This window comes from Elephantulus edwardii, unplaced genomic scaffold (genome assembly GCF_000299155.1).
Source record: "Elephantulus edwardii isolate Elephantulus edwardi_28Jun2011 unplaced genomic scaffold, EleEdw1.0 scaffold00047, whole genome shotgun sequence".
NCBI classification, from domain to species: Eukaryota; Metazoa; Chordata; class Mammalia; order Macroscelidea; family Macroscelididae; genus Elephantulus; species Elephantulus edwardii.
In genome coordinates, this window is record NW_006399797.1 from 5,428,935 (window position 1) to 5,443,072 (window position 14,138).

The window sequence follows — 14,138 nt, forward strand, 5'->3', positions numbered from 1 at the left end:
ATTCCTGTCATATGCTTTTATTCTCCTTCATGAATCTTCCTGTTGTGGTTAGAAACTGTCAAATGGGCTGAAACAGAAAAAAAAATTCTGCGTCATCCTCATTATCTCGTTATGTGTAAACTCATTGCTGCAATTACAGTTCAGCAAAACTCCTTGAGAGTCTTTCTCTTTTTTGCTGACATTCTACTTTTCCAAAGATGGCATCCTTCCCCATGGACTGGCCCCTGCTAATAAAATGCCAAAAGCAGGTAAGAGAAAGTCTGACCATCTTTTTTTTTTAAAAGACCACTTTGGCTACACTTCTTCTGAAACAGATTTGTTTGTTCTTTTTGCAGATCACAGAATAATAAATACTTAGAAACTAGTAGAATTTAAATTATCAATTATAATCTAGTTTTCTTTATTCATTATGCAACTTTTACATGTATATGGACCAATTTAAAAAATGGCATGGCTTAGGTTGAGTGAGCCTTAGTCTTTAAAGTGGCATCATTGCTTTTTAGCATTTTAAAGAGGTACTTGACCACAGATTTTCCTGGTAGTAAGACATCATTTGCTTTCTTTCTTTTTGTTCCCCCCAAAGGTAATATTTTTTCATTTTATATGAGTCTAAGTTTACAAACCATATTGCATTTTCATCCAATCGGATGTTTTGTTTTAGAACATTACAATTAATGAATTACAATGTCTTATCAAAACTCTTATTGTATATTGCCTTTCTCTTCACTCAAATTGAGTATTACTTTTTCCTCCACTCTCGCTCCATTTTAATTGCTATTAACCATCTCAGGATTGATTTTGTGTAAACCTTTCATTAGCTTTTTATATTAGTGGTCTCATATAATAATTGGCCTTTTGTGACTGGTTATATCACTTAGTATAATTTATTCTAGATGTATCCCTGTTGAAATAACTTTTTAGTTTATAATCAACTTTCTCTTTTTTTTTCACCAGAAAATCACTAAAGTTTATTTCCAATTTAACAGCAATGTTAAAATTGACAAGTTTGATTCTTTACTGCACCAAGTAAACTTAGCCATTTAAGTATTTTTAAAGTTATTCCCTCCAAAAAACTGAGGGAGCTTTTCTTTTCCACCACCACACACCATGATATCCGAGAATTGGGTTTGGTTTTGGTTTTGTTTGTTTTTTTGTTTTTGTTTTTGGGGTTTTTTTTGGTGGGGGTTTTGTGGTTGTTGTTGTTGTTGTTGTTTTAGGACTTTCAATTGATGCGTAATCTGCTCTGGGTATATTTCTGAATTCCTCCTCCCCCGCCCCAATCAAAACTAATCAGAACAAATGATATATTGCATAGATTTCTCTACAGACTCATTTCATCAGAACCTAAATGAAATGTCATACAATTTTTTACCTATTCACCCCACAGTAAAAACTATCTGTCCTGAAAAATATGATGGGTACATTCTGTGATTTTACAATTAATTATTGGTTTACCTCAAACAAGGTAATTTTTATCATATATCAAAATAAACAGCTCAACTTGGGACAATAATTAACTCAGACTTAGGAACTAGGGCCCAGCTTCTCTCTCTTCCACATCCTCTTCTGTAAGTGGATGAAATTATTTAAAACACGTTTAATGCACGATATAATCAACTTTCTAAGGAAGCATCAAACTGTTCTCCATAGTGGTTGCAACATTTTGCATTCCCACCAGCAGTTCCTCCAATCTCTCCACACTATTGCCACTATTTGTTGTTTGAAGTCTTATTGACTACTGCTCTTTTTGCTGGGTGATATGGCTTCTTGTTTTGATTTGCTTCTGATAGCTAATGATCTTGAGCATTTCTTCATGTATTTGTGGGCCAAATGAGTATCTTCTTTGGTGAAGTGTTTTTGCATATCCTCTGGAATCAAGGAGGAGTTAAATTCCTGCTGAGAGCATTTGGTGCCTTTGACCACATTGGCAGAAGTCAAGGTGATGAATGAGAACTGATAAGAAAAGATCATGATAGGAGAGCCAATAGGATTTACATATGCAGCATACGTTCATCTGTAAGTTCCAGTTACAGGAATTGATTCTCAGTCAGCTCTATCTTTTGTTGACAATCACTGCAATGATTTTAAGCTCTATAAAAATAAAGTTTACTATCAGACAATAGACCAAAGGACTGTATGAAAATTTCAGTAAAATATTTAAATATTTTTTAAAATTTCAGTAAAATATTTAAATATTTTTTAAAATTTCAGTAAAATATTTAAATAAAAAATATTTACTATGTCAAATCACTTTCATTGTATGAAGGGGTCATAGTCATCCTATGTAAATTATTAGACAATGTCTTTAACTTGATAGACTTTAGCACCATTCTTGTGTTCATGTAATGACGATTAAAATATTGGATTTAAAAAAAATAGAGTTGACTCTCTACATTTGCACATACCCACTGCACGAAGAACAGCACTTTACAAATAATTTCTTTAAAACCAATGCAGAGGCATTAATTACAATGAGCTGCTTGTTTCAGGTCCAGCATTAGATTAATTATTATGAATGTGCCAACTACCAACAACTTTGAGTTTTACATTATTCCAGAATTTCTGGCAGAAGATGCCTACAAGACACATAGGGACATGGAAGACATAAAACTGTTTGGAATAGAATGCTGTTTTAAATAAATAAACATGTTACTCAAGCAACAATACAAACTTTCAAAGTTAATCAACTAGGTAACATTTTAAAATGCCTTCTCAAAATTTATAAACTTCAATAAGGACATGCAGCTATGGTTTTTAAACTCTTACAAGGCAGTTTTAGGGTTACAAAGAGTATAGTATCACGAGTTTGACTTTATATCCTGTCTTCAATGTGTATAAGAAATACCATCTAAAAAGTATTATTAGACAACTCAAACCCAAGAAGATTCTGAGTTAGTGAATATTCCTAAATATTCCTACTATTCGGCTAGCTAAACTTGATTCTCAACCCTAAAGAACTTTAAAACATACTACTTCCACTCCATCCCAACCAATTACATCAGAATCCCTATGACCGCAGTCTGTCTTTCTCTTTTTGAAGCTTCCCCAGCAGTTCTAATATCAGACTTGAGAACCACTTCTCTAATAGACTCTTGTATTATGCAAAAAAAGGAATAAAATATAGCCGAGGAAGAATTTAGATATTTAGAGAATATGTTAAAAAATCAAAAGGCTCAACTCATGCCTTCTAATCTTTTACCTGCTGAAAGTGCCAAAGATCACTAAAATTGGAATGTATGTCATAATCATATCAATTAAGCAGTTAAGCAGAGATAGGGGGAACCAACCCAACAAAGTAAAATAAGTCGAGAAAGAGTTTTGCTAATCTACAAAAAATATTCTTTTTCATTGGTAGGAAGACTTGAGTTTCAGAGGTAAGCCAATGTAGACAGTCTCAGGGAGAGAACACAACTGGCTTGAATTTCCTGTGGTCTAGTAGAGAAAAAGAGTAAAAGGAAGCAAAGGCTTATTTATGCTCTAAAGGTTAATTTAATTCGAACCTATTCATTTTCTTTTCATCTTAAATTTCAAAGATAAAATTATCATCAAATATAGTGAAAAACAATAGCTGGTCTTTACGAAGAAGTCTGTTACTGCTACAACAGTCCTTCAAGCCTAGAACAAAACATGAAAAAGCTAAGAAAATTTTCTTTGAAACAGGTTCAGCAGGGAGCCTGTTTTATAGCAAAGGCTGACTGTAACAATTTTATTTCATACCTGCATTTAATCAGACATCAATTCGAATATAAATTAGACATTATTTGGGAATGATTAATGTCTGCTAAAATGTGGAGTAGATCCAACATGGTCATTTTTTACATTTAATGGATCCTAGTACCAGAGACTAATGTTTTACTAGCAAAAACTGAAAATAACTTTAAAACCCCTACAGTTAACTAGCTATGAAAATGATTCCCCAGGATTGCTTAGAAAACATACCCCCTAGGCTGTTAAGAGAAATTCCGACTTTACCTGGAAGTCATCTTCATTATTTAACTGAGATTCTTCAGTCACCATCCACTGTTGGCTTGATTATCACTCCTCTTCGTATCTGACCCCAACCAATTAAACGCCAGTGATTCTCAACTCTTCAGCTAAAGGTCTTTTTTTCTCTCCCACTTCTGTGCACACAGGCTTAATCAAAATAATTTTGCTCAGATCAGCCTTCACTGCACTAACTCTTCCTCCTCTTGGCAGGGATCCTAGGTTCACCATGAGTACCTCATTCTTAGAAAATTTTGCTCCTTTGCTGTTTTATTATCTCCTTCAGTGTGTACACCTAGAAGTTGTCTAAGTAAGAAATATGAACTTTCCAATTCTGTGAAGATCTCAGGTAAAACTCCCATGGCGCCAAGTACCTGTCCCACCATTCTGTCAGCTCGGCACAAAGTGGGGTCAATTTTGGTTCCAACTCCAATAAGACCACCTGGAGCATCATGCTGAAGATCATTATGTTCTGCAAATAGTGACATAATCTTAGTAAAGATTGGCTTACACATGAGTTTCATCTGATATCTATCTCCTAGCCCACCTTTACTACTCCTTTTAGAATACTACCCCCAGCATTACTGCCCTTGAGGTCATCAACCTCACAGCCAGGTTTCTTGACATCAAAGGAACAATAGGTTGAGATTGTGAAGCAGTCTCTTATTAGTACTGGAATTTTCTTCATGATGTACTCACAGACAACTTCAATATCTCACTTAGGCTTGAGCAGACATTGGAATTATAGCTCCTTCTGCTACTGTGCCTTGTACAAAAGCAAGGATCTGTTCATACTCTTCTCTTCTTTAGCCTTTCTTTTACCAAATCAATTTTATTCTGTAGAACCAAAACATGTTTCAATTTCATGATTTCCATAGCAGCCAAGTGTTCAGAAGTCTGAGGCTGAGGACAGGTTCATTACCAGCTGTCAGCAGAAGAGCTGTGTCCATCATTGCTGCACCGTCCAGCATAGAAGCCATCAAAATCTCGTTGACTGGGCAGTTGACAAAGGAAACACATCTCATTAATCTGAAGCTCCCTTTGGCCCCTGGAATGTCTGGAGGGAACTCACCAGGTATATTACCTCCACAAGATCAGTAACATTCAGGCTGAGGACAACTTGGGTCGCCAAGTTTATAAATCTTGGCATTAGCATTGTTGTTATTATTGTTGATTGCCTTAGAGTCAAGCATAATGCATAACGACCTTATGAACAAGAGGCCTGAAGATTTTTTATAACTATTAAAATTTCTCAAAGTCCGTAGAGTTTTCGGAAGCATGTTGTCTAAGAAGTGGATGCGACTCCTGCTTCCAATGGCATTAGAATATCCCAGTTTAATTGTAATATTTCTTTCCAGTCTGTTTTTAACCTGACACTGTGAACTCCAGAAATAGCTTTTTCAACTGTAGGTTTCCCATGAGCTACATGCCCAATTGTACCTATATGAATTGTGGCTTGTGTGCTGATGATTTTGTGTGATAACAGTGTTAATCTGGTAACCTTCAAGGTGGTGAGATCCTGTCGAGAAAGATTTGGTTGCCTGAGAGTCACTCTGACTTCACCCCTGCCATCTTGCTCAGAGAGCAGCATTATTGGCCTCTTAATTGCTGCCTCCTTGGGGGTTGATTCTAGATCTCAGTAAAATGAAGTATTTGTCAATTTCAAACTTTTATCTACTGATCATGAGTTGTTTATTTGTGCAGTTGTGACATTTTGTTCTCTTGATGTTGAGATATAATCCATATTGAAGGCTTTAGTCTTTGATCTTCAGTGAATATTTCAAGTCTTCATTTTCTGTAAACAAGACTGTGTCATTTGCATATTGAAAGTTGTTAACAAGTTTTCCTTCAAGTTTAATGCCACTTTCTTCTTCATATAAATGCAGCTTCTCTAATTATTTGCTCACCATGTTGTTGTTCTTGTTATGTGCCATCGAGTCGTTTGCGACTCATAGCGACCCTATGTACAACAGCCCTAAACCCTGCTCTATCCTGTGCCAATCGCACTGCCTCCAACACACCCATCCCAATTACTCCAGTCACTGAATCAGTCCACCTCATAGAGGGTCTTCCCTTCCCGCGCTGTCCCTCCACCCTCCCAAGCATGATGTCCCTCTCCAAGGACCTGTCCCTCCTTACAACATGTCCAAGTATGTCAGACGAAGCCCCAGAATCCTTGCCTCCAAGGAGTAGCATGGCTTAACCCTCTCCAGGATGAATCTGTTTTCTTGGCAGTCCATGGTACATTGCTCACCATGCAGATTGAATATTTATGATGAAAGCATCTAACTCTGACAATGACCTTCACTGATCTTAAACTGTGCAGTCTCTGCTGGCTTATTTGGACAACTTCTTAGTCTGTGTACAGGTTTTACATGCGCACTATCAAGTATTCTGAAATTCCCATTCTTCTCAATGTTATTTGTAATTTACTATGATCCACATAGTCAAATGTCCTTGCATAGTCAATAAAACATAGATGTTTATCTTTCTAGTAGTCTCTGATTTCAGCCAAGATCCATGTGACATCAGCTGAACAGTGTTATTTCTCATTTCACAGCCTCTTCTGAATTCAGCTTGAATTCCTGGCAGTTCTCTATACTCCAACATTTCTGAATAATCTTCAGAAATAGTTTTGTGTGTGTTATTAATGCTATTTTTCATTATATCTGCATTCTATCAAATTATCTTTTTTAATAGGCACAAATATGGATCTTTTTCAGTCAGTTGGTCTTATAACTATCTTCCAAATTTCTTGACCTGAGTGAGTGAACACATCCAAAGCTGTAAGACCTGAATTGCTATTCAGTCAGTTCCTGAAGCCTTATTTTTGCCATCATCGCCACTGCAGTTTAGACTTCTTCCTTCATTGACAGTAGTTCTTGATCATATGCAACCTCCTAAAATGCCTGATAATCAACCAATTCTATTTGGGATAGTGACCTGGTATATTCCTTCTATCTTCTTTGATGCTTCCTGTGTCAAGTGTGCAAGAGTCATTATATGGCCTTGAGTATATCCCACTTGAATTTAAGACCAACTTAAGATAAAGTTAATGCATTAAACACCAGTGACTCAAGAGCAGAAAAGTTGTAAGGCAACGTCATAAAAGAAGAAAACAATGGGTTATTTAAAAGACAGGAAAGAAAGAAAGAAAATACTAAAATGGATGTCACAAGAGAGTCTGGAATTTGCCCCAGAAGATAGAGAAGCTAAAGCAAATGGAAGAAATGATGACTTTAAGAAACCTAAACAGAACATTTCCCAAACATTTCTGAGAGCATCTAGAAAAAGAAAAGCAAAGTACTATTATAAAATGTAAAGACCTGGAGTTAGACAATCAAAGGAGAACAGTATAATTGACATTTCTCAAGGTGAAAGAACTGAAGAAAACATTCAGGCTGGAAGTTGTGATACTAAAGGTTTCTATTGGGCAAACATAGACTACGTGAGACTAAACTGACACCATTCTTAATTTCCAAATGCATTCTTCTGCCTTATTTTTGAAAGCAACTCATAACTCCACTCCAAGTTACCCAAAACAAAAAAGTAAAAAATATGTCTAGCAGCTCTGGTGGCCTAATGGGTAAGGGTTGTGCTGCCAATCCAAAGATAGGCAATTCAATTTAACCAGCTGCTGCTTGAGAGAAAGATGGGCAGTCTACTCCTATATGATTTATAGTCACTGAAAATCCATTGGAGAATCAACTATGATTCTGTTTTGATACCACAGTGCATAACAACAATTCCATTTAAGGGTTGCATCTATTTCCTGAAAACACTGAATTGGTATTGCATCAACTCTTGGGGCCTTATGTCTTGACAATGCCTTCAGTACAGCTTGGACTTTTTCCTTTGGTGCTTTACTTGTTTAGATTCTTGTTCATATGTATGGTGTCTAAAGTTTTACTATTCAAAATGTCTTTACTAGCCATTGCTTAACTATTTTCTGTTGAAGTATTTCCTGTATTAAGTAGATATGATTAGGGTAGAATACAGCCCCATCCTACCTACCGGAGGCTTCATGGGATCTCAGTGTCAGCTGTCTGTTTGGAATCCCCACTATCCCAGAACACTGAGACACAGCAGCTGGCTGCACCACCTACTGTCTCTGCAACACTGGCTTCCATCACCTACAGTGGTGTGAGTCATTTCTGGAATGGGTACGAGGCTCTGAGAGACCTTCCAATGAACCACTGAATCCAAGCAAGGAAAATAAAGGGGGGAACTGAATGAATGATGGATTGTTAGAAAGAATGGAGTTAAACATTTGGGACACTGTTGACTCTGCACTTCTTGTTACCGGTCTGTTAATCTTAGCAGAATGAATTATGAATAAAATATGCTACTTCCTAACATGGTTCTAAGTCAACTAATTACTTTTGGTACAGTGATTCTGTATTCCAAAGAGATAAATCTTGGGGAAAGTGAAACAAGTGTGCTCCTTGGAGGCAAAGATGGCAAAGCTTCATCTCTCATACTTTGGGTATGTTAATAGGAGAGATTATCCCTTGGAAAGGGATATCATACTTGGAAAGGTGGAGGGTCAGCAAAAGAAGAAGACACCCAACATGATGAATTGACACAATAACTGCAATAATGGGTTTAAGTGTGTCAGAGACTATGATGGACAGGACAGAGTTCATGTTGATTGTTCATAGAGTTGCTATGACTCACACTTGACTTGAGGGCACCTAACAATGACAATATATCATTCAAGATTTTGCATCATTCAGCATTGCACTTCAAGGCTTGAATTTGTACTTCAGTCTTTTCAGCTTGAGAAATGCCAAGTGTGTTCTCCCCTTTAGGTTTTCTAACTCCAGCTCCTTGCACATTTCAATGTTTTGTTTTGCCTTCACAAGCTGCCCTTTCAAAACTTCTGCTCAGGTCTCTTACGTCAGCATTCCTTCCACTATTTTGACTGTTTTTTTTTCCATTCCAAAGCAAGTTTTAGAGCCTCTCCTAACATCCATTTTGGCCTTTCCCTTCTTTATGATGACTTTCTATTTTCTAAATCTTTAGTCATTAGTGTTCAATAAGTCAAATCTATTCTTTCTTTTTGCATTTTTTTAATTAATTTTAATGAAAGTTTACAGGCTTAGGATTTCCAGTCATTCATTTTTGCACTTTTCTCCCTGCCCAATCCCTCCCCCACAATCACTCTTCTCCTTGAAAAGAAAAAGAAAAACTCCCTCATTGTTACACAATCCTTCCCCCCACGTCAAATCTATTCTTAACATAGTTTTAAATTTCCATTGGAATACATCCAAGGTCATAGTTTGTTTGTTTCTCATGATCTTAATTTTCTTTAACTCCAGTTTAAAAACACATATTAGCAATTGATGGTCTGTCCCACATTCAGGCTCTGGCCTCATTTTGATTGCTGATATTGAACTTCTCCAGTGTCTCTTTTCACAGATGTCCTTCATCTGACTCACTAGGATCCATAATCTATACCTATGGTAACAGTAGTCAAACAATCAAAAGACACATTCCACTGGGGAAATCTGCTGTTGAGGACCTCTCCAAAGTTTTAAAGACCAAGAATGTCAGTTTAAAGACCAAAGTGTACCTGATCCAAGCCTTGGATTTTCAATCGTTTCTTATGCCTCTGAAAGTTGAATAATGAATAAAAAAGACTGAAGAAGAATCAATGTCTTTGAATTGTGGTGTTGGTGAAGAGTATTGAACATCCCACAGACTGCCAAATTAATAAACACATCAATCTTGAAGGAAGTGCAATTAGAGTGTTCCTTAGAGGCAAAGATGGTGAAACTTCATCTCAAGGACCATGAGACTTACTTTGAGAATATTTTCAGGAGAAACTAGTCCTTTTAGAAAGATATAATGCTGATAAAGTTAGAGAGTTTACAAAAGAGAAGAAGACACAGTGACTACAACAATTGGACTGAGCAGGACAGAAATCATAAGGATGGCACAGGAAAGGTCAAGGTTCAGGTCTATTGTTGACAGAGTCACTAAGAGTTGTAGTCCTAACCTGAAGACACCTAACAAAGTAATAGGTGTAGTAGAATAGTAATTCTTACATATTGTTCTTATTTTTATGTGCCCTCGAGTTGGGACTACCCAACTGACTCTCCAGTAGGCTTTCAGAACCAAAGAAGATTAAAGGTAAGGATGGAGAATACTACTTACTTTTACTAAACTGCAACCTTCTCTATTTTTCTTTTACTGCCATAAAACTGACTTTCTTTCATTGCTGAAATACAGGGAGCATTAGCAAAACATTTCTCCAATGGAAGCCAAACAGAATTCTGACATTCAGGAATTCAGCCCAAGTAAACTCCTGAGGCAATGATTGACTCAAGTAATTTAAATTTGTAAGCACTCTTGTTATTTTCCTTGATGTTTCCTTTATTGGATAATTTTTTAGTCAGCAAATAATACTTAATTGTCTTCCTAATTATCAGGCATGGTGATCTATAATAATTAAAGGTGGCTCTCATTTCAGAGTTGTTTCTGAAGCAATAAATTAGAGACTATAAGCTTTGATAAAGCCTTGAAAATGTGTTTATTATTTATCTTTATGTTGGAAGCATTATAACCAGCCAAATTTTAATATTTTAAACTATAATATCAAACACAGATGAAAGAATCGTTAGTCCTGACCTGTAACTGCCCTTATTACTATATCCCATTGATCTCTAATCTTAGCTGTGATTTAATGCAACAATTTTTTTAACTGAATATCCACTTATATGCAAATCTTTGTGCTCAGTAAGTGTGGAAACTTAATCCTTCCAAGGGGTTATGGTCTGGGTTAATAAAAATAAACACACAAATGTAACTCCTTTGTGAAGAAGAATATATGCCATAAGAAATGTATAAGTAAAGAGCTACAGAAGATCAGGGAAGAAGAAGTCACCAGGATGAGGCAAAAGAGGGCTCGGGAAGGTTCATTAAAAATGTTAGAAAAGCTTCTAAGGTAGTCTGAAACAATGAGCAGAGTTTCAGCATACAGACGTTGTGGTGCAACAGACTGATTCTTCAAAATCGCTCTTCTAGCCGTTGGCTTTGACTTTGGTCACATGTGTTGTTATGTGTCTTCAGTTTGGAACTGAATCATAGCTGACCTCCAGGAGACTTTCAGAGGCTGCTAATCACATGGAAGGAGATGGATCTTCTTACTCTCAAACAGCAGCTGGTGGATTTGAACTGTGTGCCTTTGAGTTGGTAGTGAAATTCCATTAGAGTTCTATCGTGAAGTACTATAAAGTTGGAACCAACACATAGCTGACCCTCCAGCGGGTTTTTCAGAGGAAGTATTTCTCACGGGAGGAGATTGACCATCTTTTTATTATGGAGCAGCTGCTACAGTCAAACCACGTGCCGTCAGGTTGGCAGTAGGGTTCCTTCAGCCACATACCTTTGGGTTGTTAGGTCACCAGAGCTGCCTTAGGATTATGCTAAATAATGTGCATGAGGTAACTAGCACCTCTTGTGTGGGAGCATGCAAAGAAGGTGTGCAAACTATTAACATGTGGATTAGTCAGTCTCACAATCTGCCAGGCTTAAATTGAAAAAAATCAAGAACAGAAAATTGCAATTTTCCTACCATTTCTAAAGAAGGAGAGAGTACAGTGGCCCTTTTTGGGCTAGAGATTCCTGTGCAATATGCAGACCTATGCAAGACCAGTCAAAAACAGCAGCAGCAACAGCCACAGAAGTAGCAGAAAACCAGAGACCAATGTGAGATAGAGTTGAAGCAAAATTGCTGCATTCCAGAGATGAGCCAAAGGCCTTTACAGCTGTAAGGCTAGAAATCTGGAAACTGCAAAACTGGCTCTGTCTCTTCTCCATGTAATCTGTCCCTCTCTCTCTGGTCTAAAAGCACCTAAGATGTGCTGGATCACCCTAATTCTTTTCACTCCTCTATAGGCTTGACTGCCCCCTTTGAACTGCCTTCTTTGAACTGTCCTTGAAAACACCCTTCCCTGGAGTTTTCTGCCTCTTGCAGTTGTTAACTTTCTGAACAACACCAGAACAATTTGGGGTAAGTGGCAGTGGTTCTGCTTTCTCAGATCTTCCACTCTCTTTGGACTCTAAAAGTCCTAGCAGTAGGCCAGGCAAAACCCTTGTTCAGCTGGGCCAATCTCTCCTGATGCCCACACCGTGAGCAGACCTTCTCATGAGGAATGCCTTATTCCCTTGGCCGGCGCGTTCTTTCTCTCTCTCCGCCCCCCCACCCCCCACCCCCACACACACATACAGAGAGAGAGAGAGAGAGAGGCTGCTTGTCTCTCTCCAATCACTGAAACCCACCAGTCTTGCCCTTCTTGGTACACTCCACTGGGGTGTCTCCTCTATCTTCTCCATGGGAGGCGTGTTGAAGGTCATTGAAGATCAGAGGACCTGAGAGCCCACCTGAGAAGTTAAATTAACTAAAGAGTTGCATTTTTACTATTTCCTACCTGAATTATAACTTGTAATCTTTCCTAATAAACATCATAGGGTCATAATGGGTTGCAGGTAACTCGACAGCACATACAACAACAACAATAACAATCATAAGTATGGTCCCTGAGTTCTGTATGCCAGCAGTGCAACAAATTAGCAGACCCAGTGTCAGAGCAGTGAGAGCCCTGGGAATGATAGTTGGTAATAGAATTGATAGAAGGTTCAGGACAGTGAGTACATGTCTGATTTAATGAGTACTGGTTTTGCACTATTGATGTTGTGGATAGGGACTCTTCCACTCTGTGTAGTTAGAGGAGATCAGACAGGAGCTCTGGTGACCTAATTGCAAGACATTGCACTGCAATCCCAGAAGTGCAGGGTTCAAAGCCACCAGATGCTCTGTTGGAGAAGGAGGGACAATCTCCTCCTTTACCAGTCAGATCCAATTTGATGGTACACACAAAAAAGAATAAAATAAAAAAATAGAGGAGATCAGACACTGCCTCCTCTGCACCAGCCATCCTATTTTGTAGAACCCTAGTGGCAGAAGTGAAGACAGGTAGTTTGGACATTACAGGCCAGTACTTTAAATTCTGAGTAATGTATGCTAAGATAAACATTTCATTCTCAATATCATCACATTACAGAAATTTGAAGTGGAGAAAAATTTAAAAGAATATATTTTTTTGCATAACCAGCAGTTAAAAAATGTAGATATATGTATTCTGTAAAATAGAAGAATTGGTTTTAGTTTAAACATGAGATATACAAAAGGAAACCAAAACTAAAATCCAACTGCCATTGAGCTGATTCTGACTCATTGTCACCTTCTATCAGGTTTTCAAGGTTGCAAATCTTTCTATGAGAAACCCTATTTCATAAGGAGTAACTATCAGTTGATTCAAACCACTGATACAGTGAATATAGTGTTTGGTGAGCACTCTGACACAATGTACAATACATCACCGGAGCCTCTTATAGATATAGAAGTAGTAAATTAAAAACTTAGAATGTCAGATTAAAATTAATAGCTATGGCTGCTGTCAGTTCAGAGGGTAGAGGGTTAGCACAGGAGAAAAACATGCTGGATAGGATGGATTGTCACAGTGACTGTGGCAGTGGGGCAAGTGTGTTGGCGACAGTGAGGTCAGCTCAGGATAAGGCAAAGTTCAGAGCTGTTGTTCATAGGGTCGCTATGAGTCATAGTTGACTCACCAGCACATTACAACAACTTCTTTAGTAAACTTCATGAGTATTATCTGTATTTTCTGAGTGGGCATTGCAATGAATTATCAAGTCACATGGTAAAAGCCATGAAAGAGACAATTAATTGTACAATTGTAGAATGGTGTTATGTATAGTGAGATTGGCTCAGGATAGGTTAGGGATCTGAGCTATTGCTCATAGGGTCACTATGAGTCATAGTTAACTTGACAGCATTTGATAGCAACATCACTGTAGGTACATGAAAGAAGATGAATGGAATACTCGGAGTTACTATACCAAAAATAATTGGCTGACACAGAACAATGTCATGAAATAACAGAAGATCCAGAAACAATGGTAATAAAGGAAGAAATACAAGCTGCTCTGAAGGAATTGGCAAAAAGGAGACCCCAGGAATTGATAGAATACCAGTCGACATATTTCAACAAACAGAAGTAGACCTGGATGTGCTCACCAGATTGTGCCAAGAAATCTTGAGGACAGATACCTGGCCAACTGGCTAAAAG

The 14,138-nt window shown here is 37.6% G+C and overlaps 1 pseudogene; it reads right to left on the reverse strand.

Moving 5' to 3' along the window:
* Nucleotides 1–4,006: 4,006 nt before the first annotated feature.
* On the reverse strand, nucleotides 4,007–5,575 carry LOC102857241 (annotated as a pseudogene).
* Between the last annotated feature and the right edge of the window lie 8,563 nt (nucleotides 5,576–14,138).